This window comes from Dipodomys ordii, unplaced genomic scaffold, assembly GCF_000151885.1.
Source record: "Dipodomys ordii isolate 6190 unplaced genomic scaffold, Dord_2.0 Scaffold41, whole genome shotgun sequence".
Lineage (NCBI taxonomy): Eukaryota > Metazoa > Chordata > Mammalia > Rodentia > Heteromyidae > Dipodomys > Dipodomys ordii.
This window is the reverse complement of record NW_012267257.1, coordinates 9,835,775-9,850,299: the sequence shown is the minus strand read 5'-3', so window position 1 is coordinate 9,850,299 and position 14,525 is coordinate 9,835,775.

Here is a 14,525-nt window from a genome sequence, read left to right as displayed (position 1 = left end):
AGGCCTTGACTTCAAACTTAGTATGACCAAAATAATGGTGATACTGATGATGTTACTGATGATGATAAAGATAGTGATGAAGATGATGATAAAATGGATTTCGTCACAGACACATCAACTTTTAATCAGGATAGCAGATATGAGACCATGACTCAGTCAGCATTGGAAAACAAAGGTCACATTCTACCTATGCTTTCAAAACAAGGAAAAATTCTCACATAAATTCTTCAAATGGTTTGGAAATTTCCTGAAAGTCCCATTATACTATATCGTCATGGCAATTTTCTGTGATGTAATAATATTGCTTAAAAAAACAGATACATGTGAAAGTATTCCTTACTTAACGTACATAAACTACTACTTCATTTGCTGACATAGTCATGACACTTTAATATTATTGGTTTTCATTTAGTAATATATCTGTGTTATTGAATTCTTTAAATTTTCTGTAAAGGGGGCTTAGAAAATTCACATTAGCTCACCAAATAGCAAGCAATGCTTACTATGAAAATAGTTTAAGTCTTGGGACTTAATACTTAATGCTCCAACACTTAATGATTATAAAATATAAGAAATATTTGTTGCCACTGCATGTGTAAACATTCAATTGTTTTCTCTTAAATCTATAGTATATTTTCAAATATTACTCTTTGCTTTTTACTTCTTCTGCCTCCACTCTGGGATCCACACCCTTACTTGGTTTTTTGCTCAAAGCTAGTACCACTTAAGCTATACCTCCAGTTCTTTTTTATTTTTCTAAATATAACATGTAGTTTTGAATGAAGCAATAGACAGGCTTTTTTGTTATTGCCTTATTGTATAAATATTTCTATTACTAAATTGAACTTTGTAATTTAGACTTGCTCCGCAGATTATATTAATGGGATCTACAACCATTTCTATATCAGGAAATATTAATAACTTCCAAAGTCCAATTTGCATCTTTCAGTAATAGGATGTCACATATAGCTTACCATCAAGAATAAAGACAGTAATTACTAGCCTCCCTTGCAATTCACTGTGGTCATTGATTGAATTCTGAGTGTTTGTGAATTATTGTTTAGAATTTTCAGAAAATGTCCTTAAAGTAAGGAGCTTATATGTCCACTTTCATACTTCTTCCCTCTGGATGGAATATGCACCATGAAGTTAAGTTTGGATTTCATCCCTCAGAAGCAGTTTGTGGCAACAATAAAGGGAAGCTTATTAATGCAGTGACCAAGGATTTTATTGGTGGATAGTCACATAGATACCCTTTGCCTACCATGAACCAAAATTTCAACAATAGAAGATGTTCGTCAAACAGTTATGCAAACAGTCTAGGTGTAGTATGCCACTCTTACCAGTTCTAGAAAAAAGTAGAAATTCCCCCAGATCCAAGTCTCCTGACATTGGTCCCAAGTCAATTTTCTCATTTTAAGGTTATCAGTCTCAGGCCTGAGATTTTAACTATTTTTCTACACATAGCCTTACACTGGAACTTTGCTGTCATGTTGATAACAGACAACTCAACATATGGTGCTAAGAAAAAGACAGATTGAATGCTTAGAGGCCAAAAATATCAAATATTCACTATCGCAGCAATTCTTATACTCATTACAGTTTAAGAGGATTGGATAACCGCCATAGATTTCATCCTGAATTTCTAAGGGATACATCATTTTTAGGAGGAAATACTTCTTCCTCTTAAAAGGACTTTCTCACCTGCCTGCTAGGCAAGGAAACACAATTTAGAGATATTGCTGCAAAAGTTGATGCAACAACTATATAGCAGTTATACACACCTGCTCCACCTCTCAGTGTGTAGTGATTGAAGCAGATCCTTTATTGTGCAGGGAGTAGTGTGTAAGTGTTGGTAATGCACTTGTGTGTATGTGTGTGTGTGGATATTTGATATACTACCAGCAAAACAAGATGGTGACTTTGTTTTGTTATGACTATGTATTGTTATGTTAATCATTCAATTAAAATATTTTCTTCTTCCAAAGCTGATATAAGTTCACTGAAGCCCAAAATACCTTTTATAAAAATGAGTACTGTTTTTTAAAATTTGGAAGTGTAATCTTTTTTAAAACTCAAGACGCACTGGATTCTTTGATGACCACAAATCAATATTTATGTTATATATAATATATCTTACATATCTTAAGATATATTATATATAATGGCATATGATATAAAATATGGCATATAATATATATGGAGCCTAGTCTTTGTAATGTCTCTGACAAGTCACTTAAAAACAATTTTTTCCACCATTATTGGGATTTGAACACAAAGCCTCATGCTTGCTAGACAGATACTCTATCACTTGAGCATATCTTGACTTTTTTTGCTGGTTAATTGAAGACAAAGTATTACGAACTTTCCTGCTCAGGCTGGTTTTAAACCATGATCCTCAGATCTCAGCTAACTGAGTAGCTAGGATTACAGGCATGAGCCACCATCATCTAGCATGCAACTTTTCTGCATGCTTTTATATTCCTGATGGAACTTGATTTGATGGAAATTGCCTTTTATTTTATTTCCTTTTTAAAGGGAGAATGCTAACTACTCTTTAAAATGTTCTCAAAGCAACATTATTACATTTAAAAGGTTATTAAAAAACCAGCTGTTCGTAGCTCATGCCCAGCTAAGATCAGCTCTTCAGGAGGCAGAGACTGAGAGGGTTCCAACCAACCTGGGAAGAGAGTTTCCTAGACTCCATCTCCAAAAAAAATCAGCAAAAAAATAAGGCTTGAGACATGGCTTTAATGGTAGTGCAACCGCGTAGCAAATATGAAGCTTAAGTTCCAATACTAGTACTGCAAAAAGTAAAAAGGTGTTTAAAAATTAACTTAGTCATTGAAAACAGACCTCGAAGTATCAGAGTATCTAGTATTTAGCCCCCAGAAGGCTAGACTGGAATTTCATTCTTCTTTTTGGCTGTACTGAGGATTGAGGTCCAGGCCTCATGTCTGGTAGGCAGGTGTTCTTACACTTAAGCTAAACCTTCAGCCTTCTCATTTTTCTTAAATTTGGGCGATCATGTTGATGACTAACTTTATGCTATAATAATAACTTATGAACTTGTCAGAGTTGCAAAGTTAAATACTTATGACAAAAGGATTGGAAAGAATAAAGGATATTACACCATCTGAATCTCTACTTCGGTGGAAGGGGTAGGTAGAAGAGCCTTGGGCATAGCACACATCTAGCAATTCAGAAGATGAGATAAGAAGTGTTTCTTTGAATACAGAGTTGATCTTTTAGACAAGTAAAGGAAATCTTCAGAGATCCAAAGATGAAAAATCTAGACTCCAAAGTGGCCAGCTGCAGCAGACACAAGGATTTCTGCCCCCTTTGACAATATGGACAGGCAAGACCTTTGTACAAATGTATTTTGTAAATTAATTAATTACATGCTTCATTAAAGAGAAAATGTTGCTATGCTGCTCAGAATGGCCTACATACTCAATCTTCAGGCAATCTTCCTGTTCTAGCCATCAGGGTAGGTGGAACTACAAGAATAGGCCAATATACCCAGAGAAGGAACTGGAATTTTAAAGGTAATTTGGGAAACATAAAATTTCAAGGCTGTGCAAAAGTGAGAAATTAACACAGATACTGTCCTTTAACAGACACACATACAATGTTGTTGTTTACTGAAACAAGTTCTTACTTCATAGCCCAGTCTGGTCTCAAACTCTCGATCCTCCTGCCTCAACCTCCCAAGTACTGGAATTGCATACCAACAGGCCCTGCTGACCCAATATAAATTTTGTTACTTAGGAAATGTTAATGTTGCAAGCTACAATAATTCGGGATGCTGACAAGATGCTAGTAAGCCAGGATGGTACCATAATTATATGGAGGATCACTTTAGGGTCTGTTCCATAACATATGCTATTTGGGTTCATTTCTTATTGACTCCTTGGAGAAATTTTGCTTCTAATTTATTCCTGAAGATATCCTTGGTATGTCCCTAATTCTTTGACAATGGAACCCAGGCAAAGGTGTCATTTTTGTTCTAGCATGGGTTCTGGAAACAGAAAGATGATGGACCTAGGTGGAACCATCATTTCTTCCTAACCACTTCCTGAATTGCTTCTACTTCCTCACTCTTTAGTGAAGCTTTTTCCCCCCTTCCTTCCTTCCTCCCTCTCTCCCTCCCCCTCTCTCTTTCTTTTTCTTCCTTCCTTCCTTCCTTCTTCTCTTCCTTCCTTTCTCTTCCTTCCTTCCTTCCTTTCTCTTCCTTCTTTCCTTCCTTTCTCTTCCTTCCTTCCTTTCTTTCTTTCTTCCTTTTCTTTCTTCCTTTTCTTTCTTTCTTTTCTTTCTTTCTTTCTTCCTTTCTTTCTTTCTTTCTCTTTCTCTCTTTCTTCTTTCTTCCTTTCTCTCTCTCTTTCTCTTTCTTTCTTTTTTTCTTTCTTTCTTAGAATACTCCTTCAATAAATCTCTCATAGAGAGATAGACTGAATGCTTGTGATTCCCTCAAAATCATATATGGAAAGCCAGGCTTCCTGTGGCTTCTGCCTACCTCCTAGCTACTTACAAGGCTAAGATCAGAGGATTGCAGTTTGAAGCCAGCTGGGACAGGAAAGTTGATGAGTCTCTTAACTTCAATTAACCACCAAATAAAACTAGAAATGGAGCCATGGCTTAAGTGGGAAAACATCAGCCTTGAGCAAAGAGCCAAAGGAGAGTGGTCAGGTCTTGAATTCAAGCCCAGTATCAGAGCACGCATGTGCACACACACATACATGTTGAGACAAAATGGTGGTATTTGGAGAGGGGGGCCTTTAGGAGACTGTGAAGTAGAACCATCACAAATCAGTAATAGTGTTTATAAAAAGCCAGAGTGCTTAGCTCAATCTTTTTCTACCAAGTGAGGGTACAAGAAGCTGGCAATCTGAACCCTAGAAAGGAGTTCTTGCTGGAGCTTGACCATACTGTCATGAATGCCAAATGGCTAGTATTCTGAACCACGGGAAAGTAAATTTCTATTATTAGCCACATTATCTATGGTGCTTTATTACAGTAGCTTCAACTGTGACATCACCTTCAGTTCTTTACTACCATGTCTACTTCTACATTACAAATAGAGGCTTTTAAAAAATCATTTCTCCTCTGGATGAGTAAAATATGGAAGTGTCCTTTGTGTGGCCTAGTTTTCTTATTTTACATATTTATTTAGATCTTGGAGGTTAGGTAACTACCAGAGCTGAATAAATCTCTTTTAGATCTATATAGATTAAAAATGAGAAACCAAAAGAAAACTCGAGTCCCCTGAGGTGTGTAGGAGGAAATGGGGATTCAGTGCTTTACTTAACACAGCTTCTACCATTTATGGTAACGCTCTGACAAGCATATTGTATTCACTAAAGTATAATAACTTAATTTCAGTCAAACTTTAAAAAGGATTGCTTTCAATACTGCTGCTGGAAGACTCGACAGAGAGTTAATGTTTCATGTCTGATCGCAGATGTACTAAGATTCCTACATAAATTTTTTCGTCAATTTAATAAAAAGTTTCTTAAATGTATTATCTCAAAAATCTTTTTCTAGGAACTTAGATGGAAGGGCTGCTACTGGTGTTCATAGAAGTATTTCTTTGTTCCCCTTTGCTAGAAACCTGGTCCAACAGTCTACATTAGCTACTGAGTTTTGTTCTCAGTTGGGCATGTCCCAAACCACAGTTTGACTTTAGAACTCTATCTAGATTTGAGCTAGTGTTTATAACATCGGAGCTGCTGCAGAATGCATGTGCAATAGCATTACTTTTTTTTTTTTTTTGGTCCGGTTGTGGGGCCTGAACTCTGGGCCTGGGCGCTGTCCCTCAGCTCTTCAGCTCAAGGCTAGCGCTCTACCACTTGAGCCACAGCGACACTTCCGGCTTTTTTCTTTTTGCTTATGTGGTGCTGAGGAATCGAACCCAGGGCCTCGAGCATGCAAGGCAAGCGCTCTGCCACTGAGCCACCTTCCCAGCCCCTAGCATTACTTTTTATGACCATTTTCCCATAATGGTTTTCGATGGCTCTTGGAACTAAGAAACATGTCTTCTCTCCCAGACATGAAGTACATTCTGTCCATCACTTAATATGAAAAGGCTTGGATGTTGCAAGAGTTAGATTGCTAGGATAACCTGTGTTTGATCTGTTTCTCAATAGAAATGGCAGAGGTTGCATACTAAGTACATGGGCCAGGTCTGGTTTTTAGGAATGTTTTGTTGGATCTGAATACCACAGTTAGGAAAAAAAATTAAAGGACTGAGGAGTGTGGCTCCCGTGGTAGAGTGCTTGTCTAACAAGCACAAGACTTCAAAAACAGTACTATGAAAAAAGAAGAAGGGACAATTAAATCAACAGTTAAAAAAATGGGCATTTTAAGAAATGAACCTTAGCAGGGTGCTAGTGGCTCACGCCTGTAATCTTAGCTACTCAGGAGGCTGAGATCTGAGGATCACAGTTCAAAGCCAGCCTGGGCAAGAAAGTCCGTGAGACTATTATCTCCAATAAACCACTAGAAAACTGGAAGTGATGCTGTGGTTCAAGTGGTAGAGCACTCGCCTTGAGCTGAAGAGACAGCGCCCAAGTCCAGATTTCAAGCCCCATGACCGACAAAAAAAAAAAAGAAGAAATGAACCTTGACATCAAGCTTCTTTTGAAAAACTGGAAAATCTTACCCATAAAGGACCTATAATTTATCCCAGCTGAGTCATATGTGTATAAGATCTCAATAGGAAACATGGCTAACTCAAATTGAGAAGCTGAATGAGGGAGCTGTTTACAGATGTTTATACCACTTTCTGAAAACCACAAGGCAAAGAGTTATATACCTTAGGGCTTGTAATCCCAGGGATTATTTGTAAGGGATGATCCCTAGAGTTCAGAGAGCCAGTACCGTATGGAGAAAGCTGTTGGACAAAGCTGGAACCTTGGAGTAAAGAACACAGCTTGTAGTGACCCCTCTGGAAAGATACTGAAGAAACATCCAAATCTCCTATTCTGTATCTTTGCTAATGCTCCTGCTGAGCCAAATGGACACCAGAAGTTGAGAGCCTCATCAGGTGACCATAAAGTTTAGTCCTAAAAGGCACAGAGCTGGTTCTGGTAGAGGAGGATCTGTGGGGCCAAATAGGAGACATGCCAGCATAGGCTGCAACTCACCTCTTTAGACAGAACTCATCCTATAGTTTGTCTCAGTCCCCACCATTCTCTACTGTGTCCATACCGGAGTTGAATATTGGTTGCCATTGGGTTCATCATAAACACAAGTGTTATTTTGTAGGCAATATCTTTATCAAAATTGAGTGGGAAATGATATAAGGCCAAATTCTTCAAGAAAACAGAGGAAAAGATATATAAGAGAAATAGTACCTCATGTTTACAGAAGATATCTTACTACAAATAAAAAATGTACTCTGACTTGGTCTGGGAAGGTGGCTCAGTGGTAGAGTGCTTGCCTTGCATGCATGAAGTCTTGGGTTCGATTCCTCAGCACCACATAAACAGAAAAAGCCAGAAGTGGTGCTATAGCTCAAGTGGTAGAGCACTAGCCTTGAGTTGGAGAGCTGAGGAACAGTGACCAGGCCCAGAGTTCAAGCCCCATGGCTGACAAAAAAAAAAATACCCTGACTATATCACTCATGAGGTCAAGTTCATTTATTTTGATTGCTCTTTTGAGTTTTGTATTGGGAGATTATCTTTCTACCTTTAAGTGTTACCTTGTTTGAGAATATATAGTTCTAGGTAAGTTATTGTTGCTCTGGGAGCTGAAGCTTTAAGACCCTTCTTCTCTCCCACCAAGTGAGCAGGCACATGGTTTTAGTAAGTCAAAGCAGTTTTTCTCTGAAACTTTTACTTGAGCTACTCAAAGGCAATTGCTAATTCCTGTTGCCTGTAGTCAAGAATTCTGCCTGCATTATTGTCTAAACTGAGCAGGAAGCCCATACATAGGCTGCTGTTTAAACAGGCCTTTTGACATTTGGAAAACATCTTACTCAGGTGATGAAAAAAGTTATAGATGAATTGCTTACTATGAATTAACCCCCAAAGATGACCTGTTAAGTATGTATTATTTTACCACACTTAAAGACAAAGATGAAGATTGTGTCTATGTTCCATCCTACTTTAGAAGAATGTGGGGTTTGGTGGTACACACCAGAAATCCCGGTAGTTGGGATGCTGAGACAGGGATTATGAGTTAGAGACAAGCCTAGGCTAAATAGTGAGGCACTGTTACAAAAAAAGAAAAGAGAGGGGCTGGGAAGGTGGCTCAGTGGTAGAGTGCTTGCCTTGCATGCCTAAGGCCCTGGGTTCGATTCCTCAGCACCACATAAGCAAAAAAAAGCCAGAAGTAGCGCTGTGGCTCAAGTGGTAGAGCACTAGCCTTGAGCTGACGAGCTGAAGAGCTGAGGGATAGCATCCAGGCCCACAGTTCAGGACCCACGACTGGATACCCCCCCCCAAAAAAGAAAGGGAATGTACACATAGACAATTATTCTCCCCCAAAGAAACAGAATGAACTTTCACTGTTAAAGAATGGATTTCTGTTTTAGGAAAGCCATGATGATTTTTTTTTTGTTTTGTTTTTGGGTCTGGTCATGGGGCCTGAACTCTGGGCCTGGGTGCTGTCCCTCAGCTCTTCAGCTCAAGGCTAGCACTCTACCACTTGAGCCGCAGCGCCACTTCTGGCTTTTTTCTCTTTGCTTATGTGGTGCTGAGGAATCGAACCCAGGGCCTCAGGCATGCAAGGTAAGCGCTCTACCACTGAGCTACCTTCCCAGCCCCAGCCATGATGATTTTTATCTATAATGTAACTATAGGAAATGTCACACACAAAATCAATGGGCCGTACTATAAGCTAATACTCATATGTAGGAAGATCTGATTATTTTATTTATTGTTTTTTTAATTTAATTTAATTTTATTTGTGAACATACTGTACAGAGGGGTTACAATTACATGGGCAGGATAATGCGTACATTTCTTACCAAGCATTGCAGCCTCCTCCTTTGGTTTACCCTTCACATCCCTTTATTTATTGTTTTTAATTTTAGGTGTTTTTACAATACTCTCCATTATCAGCAGACAAATAAATGAAAGGAACAAGACTATCGAGTGGATACGGAATGTAGAATAGTGAACTAGCAAGCAGGCTGATGCTAATAATAGAGATCTGAGGATCCAGCTCAAAGCTAGCCTGGGCAAACAAATCCAGAAGACAGTTATCTCCAATTAACCAGCAAAAAGCCAGAAGTGGAGGTCTGGCTCAAGTGATAGATCTTCAGTGTTGAGCAAAAAAGCTAACGGAGAACATGCTGGTACTGAGTTCAAGCTCTAGTACTGGCACAAAAATGTAATAATAATAATAGATAATATTTGAGTCTTTATGACATGGCCCAGCTTAGCATTTAGCAAATATAATGTGACTGAGTTAGAAAACATACTTGAATTTACAGTGTATTTCTGTCCAAACTTATTCTTTCAAGATCCTCTATTCTCTCAAATCTCTCATATTTATTTTTCAACTTTCCATCTCAACTGGTTCTTTCCCATCACCTTTTGAATAAGCTTGTCCTCTTGACTTTAGAAAGTAAACATTTTCTCAGGACAACCTCATTTTCCCATATGCCCATCACTTACCTCATGTTCCTCATAATCTGTGGGAGGATTTCTAACAAGAAGTGTCCAATTGCATCTCGGTTTTCTAACCTCCCAGTCCCCTCCCCATCCATTTGAGGAGATGTGATCAAGGACTGTCTTCAAGGATGGATTTGCTGCAGCAGAGGGAGGAAAGTCTATAGACAGCTTTCATCAGACTGAGCCGTCCAGGTGTGCCACAGCTGTGATCATTCCTAGGTGCTCCCCATGTTAGGATGAGTAGGATGGGCTGGGTACAGTCTTTCCATTTTACCCTGAAGGAAGATAACTGATGTGCATTTATGCCAGAAGCCCTATTTGGTTGGCTGAGCGTTGTCATTCTTGCATTGTGGTTAACAATTTTTTTCCATTCAACTTTGCTTCCTCTGCTTCTTTTCACTGATATTAATGCTAAGATAGATGTTGTACTTCAAACTGTTTCCCAGCATCTGTTTTGAAAGTCCAGCTAGGGTAACAATTATGATCAACTTGGTCTTGATTGTGTCAATAAATCTAAGATCATCATTGACTTTCATGGTGATAAATCTAACAGATTAGCAATCAGACTACAGCAGTATTTGAAACAGCAATTAAGAAAAAAACTTTGGACAGGCACCGGTGACTCATGCCTGTAATCCTAGCTACTCAGGAGAATGAGATCTGAGGATCACGGTTCAAAGCCAGCCCAGGCAGGAAAGGCCATGAAACTCTCATCTCCAATAAAGCACCAGAAAACCAGAAGTGGTGGGGTGCCTCAAGTGGTAGAGCGCTCCCCTTGAGCTGAAGAGCTGAGGGACAGCTCCCAGGCCCAGAGTTCAAGCACCATGACCGACAAAAAAAAAAAAAAAAGAAAAACTCATAAGTGCTGACAGGATCAGCAATCCTTATATATACTACTCATTTGTTTTTCATTATCAATTGAATAATTAAGGGCTTAACATATTATGTAAAGTATAAGAATATAAAAACAAATAAGACAGATTCGTTGTTTTTGTGGAAGCTCTGTTTAATGACATCTGATTGGATGTAAAGAATGAAAAACCAGAAACAGAGCAGGTTCTGTGTTTCAGGCTTGGGTAACAGGATGATAGAGATATTCCTGACGTGGCCTGGGGCAGGGCGGAGGGGTGGGGAGGAGGGAAAGTTCCTTTAACAGGCAAGGAGGAAGATTACAGTTGGTAGTTTTATGGATTTGTGATGCTTGTGGAATATCATGTAGAAATAACTTTAGAGTAATCGCGCCAGAAACCAAATTACAGTAAGAAGATGGTTAACTACAATTTGGGAATATGGTGATGGATTCATAGAGATGGAAGATTCCCAAGTTTGGCTGTGTATAAAAAATTGAAGCTCATTAAAAATGGATTCTGAAGTTTCTCCCCTAAATTCCAATTCCTTTGACTCTGGAAGAAGCTGGATATTTTGGGTTCTCTAGATGGTACATATCAAGATGGGATGAAATTACAAGGGCTGTCTTTTGGTGGACAGGGAGGAATATATGTGTGAGAAGAAATGGGGGAAGAGCCAGGGAGGGTGTATTGGAGGGAGCCATGTGACCTGTAATGTAGGTCTGCCCCCAGTGAAGATAGAAGACAGCTCACACGGTGCTGTGGAAGGCAAGGAAAGTTTAGCAAAGCGCTGTTGGGAAAGTACTCAGAATAAAGTTGCCCCCGGGGACTTCTACATCATTTAGCATCGTGCCCTGTGCCAGCATTGGTTAGAACATCCTGTAGGAAGCCTAGTTTTGGTGCAAACATGGTGGTGGCTTTCAGAAAACAAGAATCTGGAGCCTTTGGTCCATTAAATTTCTCATAGCTGTAGATCTCTGGGATGTCTTTTTTTTTTTTTTTTTTGGTTGGTCATGGGGCTTGAACTCTGGTCCTGGGCGCTGTCCCTGCACTCTTCAGCTCAAGGTGAGCACTCTAACACTTGAGCCTCGGCGCTACTTCCGGTTTTCTAGTGGTATATTGGAGATAAGAGTCTCAAGGACTTTCCTGCCTGAGCTGGCTTTGAACCGAGATCCTCAGATCTCATCCTCCTGAGTAGCTAGGATTACAGCCATGAGCCACCAGCGCCTGGTTTGGGATGTGTTCTTTTAGCTGCCACACATGTGCTACAATTTAGAGACAGTGGGATAGAAAAGTAAGCTTGAAATGGGTTGGAATTGGAGAGATATTTGGGTTTAAGGGAAGGTTTCATTTTTTCATGTGAGATAGGTTTTCAAAATATTTTTGTAAGCCTACAGAGGGGACTACTTACAGCCCAAAAATTTAAAAAAGACAGGAAGGAAGGAGATTGAGTAGAACAGAGGGTGGGAGGGTGTGTGTGTGTGAGAGAGAGAGAGAGAGAGAGAGGGGAGAGGGAGAGGGAGACACACAGACACACAGACAGAGACAGACAGAGAGACAGAGAGACAGAGACAGTAAGACAGAGAGAATGGGAAAGAAGATGGGAAGAAATGAGGTTAAGGGATATGGCTTTGAATTTAGGTATGATATTTTATTCTTCTCAGTGTCTGGACATAAGTTAAGATTGAAAGCTGAAGGGTTAATCAAGATTGTACACTAAAAGGAAGTGCACTTAGTTTTCTTGGTGAACACAAATATGCGGCAGAGCATGAGGGGCAATGGTGGAAAGTTTGGTCTTGGATAAGAAGTACCTCAGATGCTGAGGCTGAAAAAAAAACCCAAGTGAGAAGGGGTGCAAAATGCACTTCTGTAGGCATGGGATCACATCAAGGAGAGAAAAGCTGAGGGCGTCAACACTTTTGCAAGTAAAATACACAGTTATCGGAAGAGATTCTTTTATTGTTGCTTTCTTCATATGACAAATTTTGCACACAACTGATAACTAATCCTCTATTGTACATTTTAATATTTAAAATATATTTTAAATTAAAATATTACATAAGTCATTCATAGCTATTTACCCATTTCCTCCATAGACATATAAATAAGAATTCTACAATAGTCTCTATTTAATTTGGAATTTTATAAAGTGGACATTGCATTTAATTCATATACTTTCAATCAGGTAAAAATTGAAAATATACTCCAGCAGATTCCATAATATTTATTATTAAATTGAACATATAAGAAACATTTAGAGGACTGGGAAGGTGGCTCAGTGGTAGAGCACTTGCCTTGAATGCATGAGGCTCTGGGTTCAATTCCTTAGCACCACATAAGCAAAAAGAAAAAAGCCAGAAGTGGTGCTGTGGCTCAAGTGGTAGAGTGCCAGCCTTGAGCTGAAGAGCTGAGGAACAGCGCCCAGGCCCAGAGTTCGGGTCCCACAACCGGACCCCCCCCCAAAAAAAATTTAGAATCACATAATTTTAATCTAGCAATAAAAGAAATTCACCAAAGGGTAGATGCTGACTAACCCTATTAAAAAATAGACATCAGCTGGGAGCTGGTGGCTCACGCCTGTAATCCTAGCTACTCAGGAGGCAAAGATCTGAGGATCGAGGTGCAAAGCCAGCCTGGGCAGCAAAGTCCACAGGACTCTTATCTCCAATAAAAACCATTAGAAAACCGGAAGTGGCACTGTGGTTCAAGGGGTAGAGTGCTCACCTTGAGCTGAAGGGTTCAGGGACAGCGCCCAAGCCCAGAGTTCTAGCCCTACGACTGAACAACAACAACAAAAATAGACATCAAAGTAGTTTTCAGTTGGAGGGAATTACTGAGATGAATAATTTTTTTCCAGTCCTAGGGCTTGAATTCAGGGCCTGGGCACTGTCTCTGAGCTTCTTTTGCTCAAGGCTAGCACTCTATCACTTGAAACACAGTACTACTTCTGTTTTTTTTCTGTGTATGTGGTACTGAGGAATCAAACCCAGGGTTCATGCATTCTGGCAAGCATTCTACCACTAAGCCACACTCCCAGCACCAGAGATGAATAATTTTTTAATGTAGAGAATTTTATAAATTAATTAGTATAAATTTGCTCTATTTTCTAATTTCAAAGCACTTAATGGAAATCCCACTTTACTCCTATGGAAGTTTTGAGCTATCTGAAGAAGGGCTTTGGCCTAGCTAGCTCTATCTTGTCCCTTTTGCTACTTTAATCTTTTATTTTCCAAAGTTTTCATACCTACAGTCACCTTGGGACACCCTGAAGGACAAGATAACAAATAAACATCTTGAGAGAAGGTAAGAACTGCTGCTCAGGTAGGCAAAGCCCTTTGCACAACATGACCTGATGTCTCCAATGTGCTGGACAATAATGAACAACTGGAGCATATCTTTGATCAGAGAAACCTAAGTCCATACTCTGTGGCCATGGAATCCAGGGAGAATGAGATTACTTGCTAAGTGTCAATGACTCCTACTATCACAAAGTTGTAATCCAATTCTGTGACTGTTGTCTGTCACCCATTACCATACAACATCATTGTGACTGGAATGATTTATAGGTATTTCTTACTCTCTTGCCAAGATTGTCCCTCTGTCTTCCTGTTGGAGCCATGTTCAATTAAGTCTTTTTTCTCTGCTGTTCCCCAATGGGCAACTCTTAAACTGTCATGTAGGGACTAGTAGTTGAACCTAACTTGGTTGGTACACTTGGATGGGGCTTTTCACCAAAACTCTGGGCTCAACTTTAGAATTATCCTTTTTGGTGTGTACTGGTCCTGGGTCTTGCACTCAGAGCCTGAGTGCTATCCCTGAGCTTTTGTGCTCAAGGTTCGTGCTCTACCACTTAAGTCACAGCTTCACTTCTGGCTTTTTGCTTGTTAATTGGAGATAAAAGAGCCCCATATTTGGGGCTGGGAAGATGGCTCAGTGGTAGAGTGCTTGCCTTGCATGCCTGAGGCCCTGGGTTCGATTCTTTAGCACCACAGAAGCAAAAAGAAAAAAAGCCGGAAGTGGCGCTGTGGCTCAAGTGGTAGAGTGCTAGCCTTGAGCT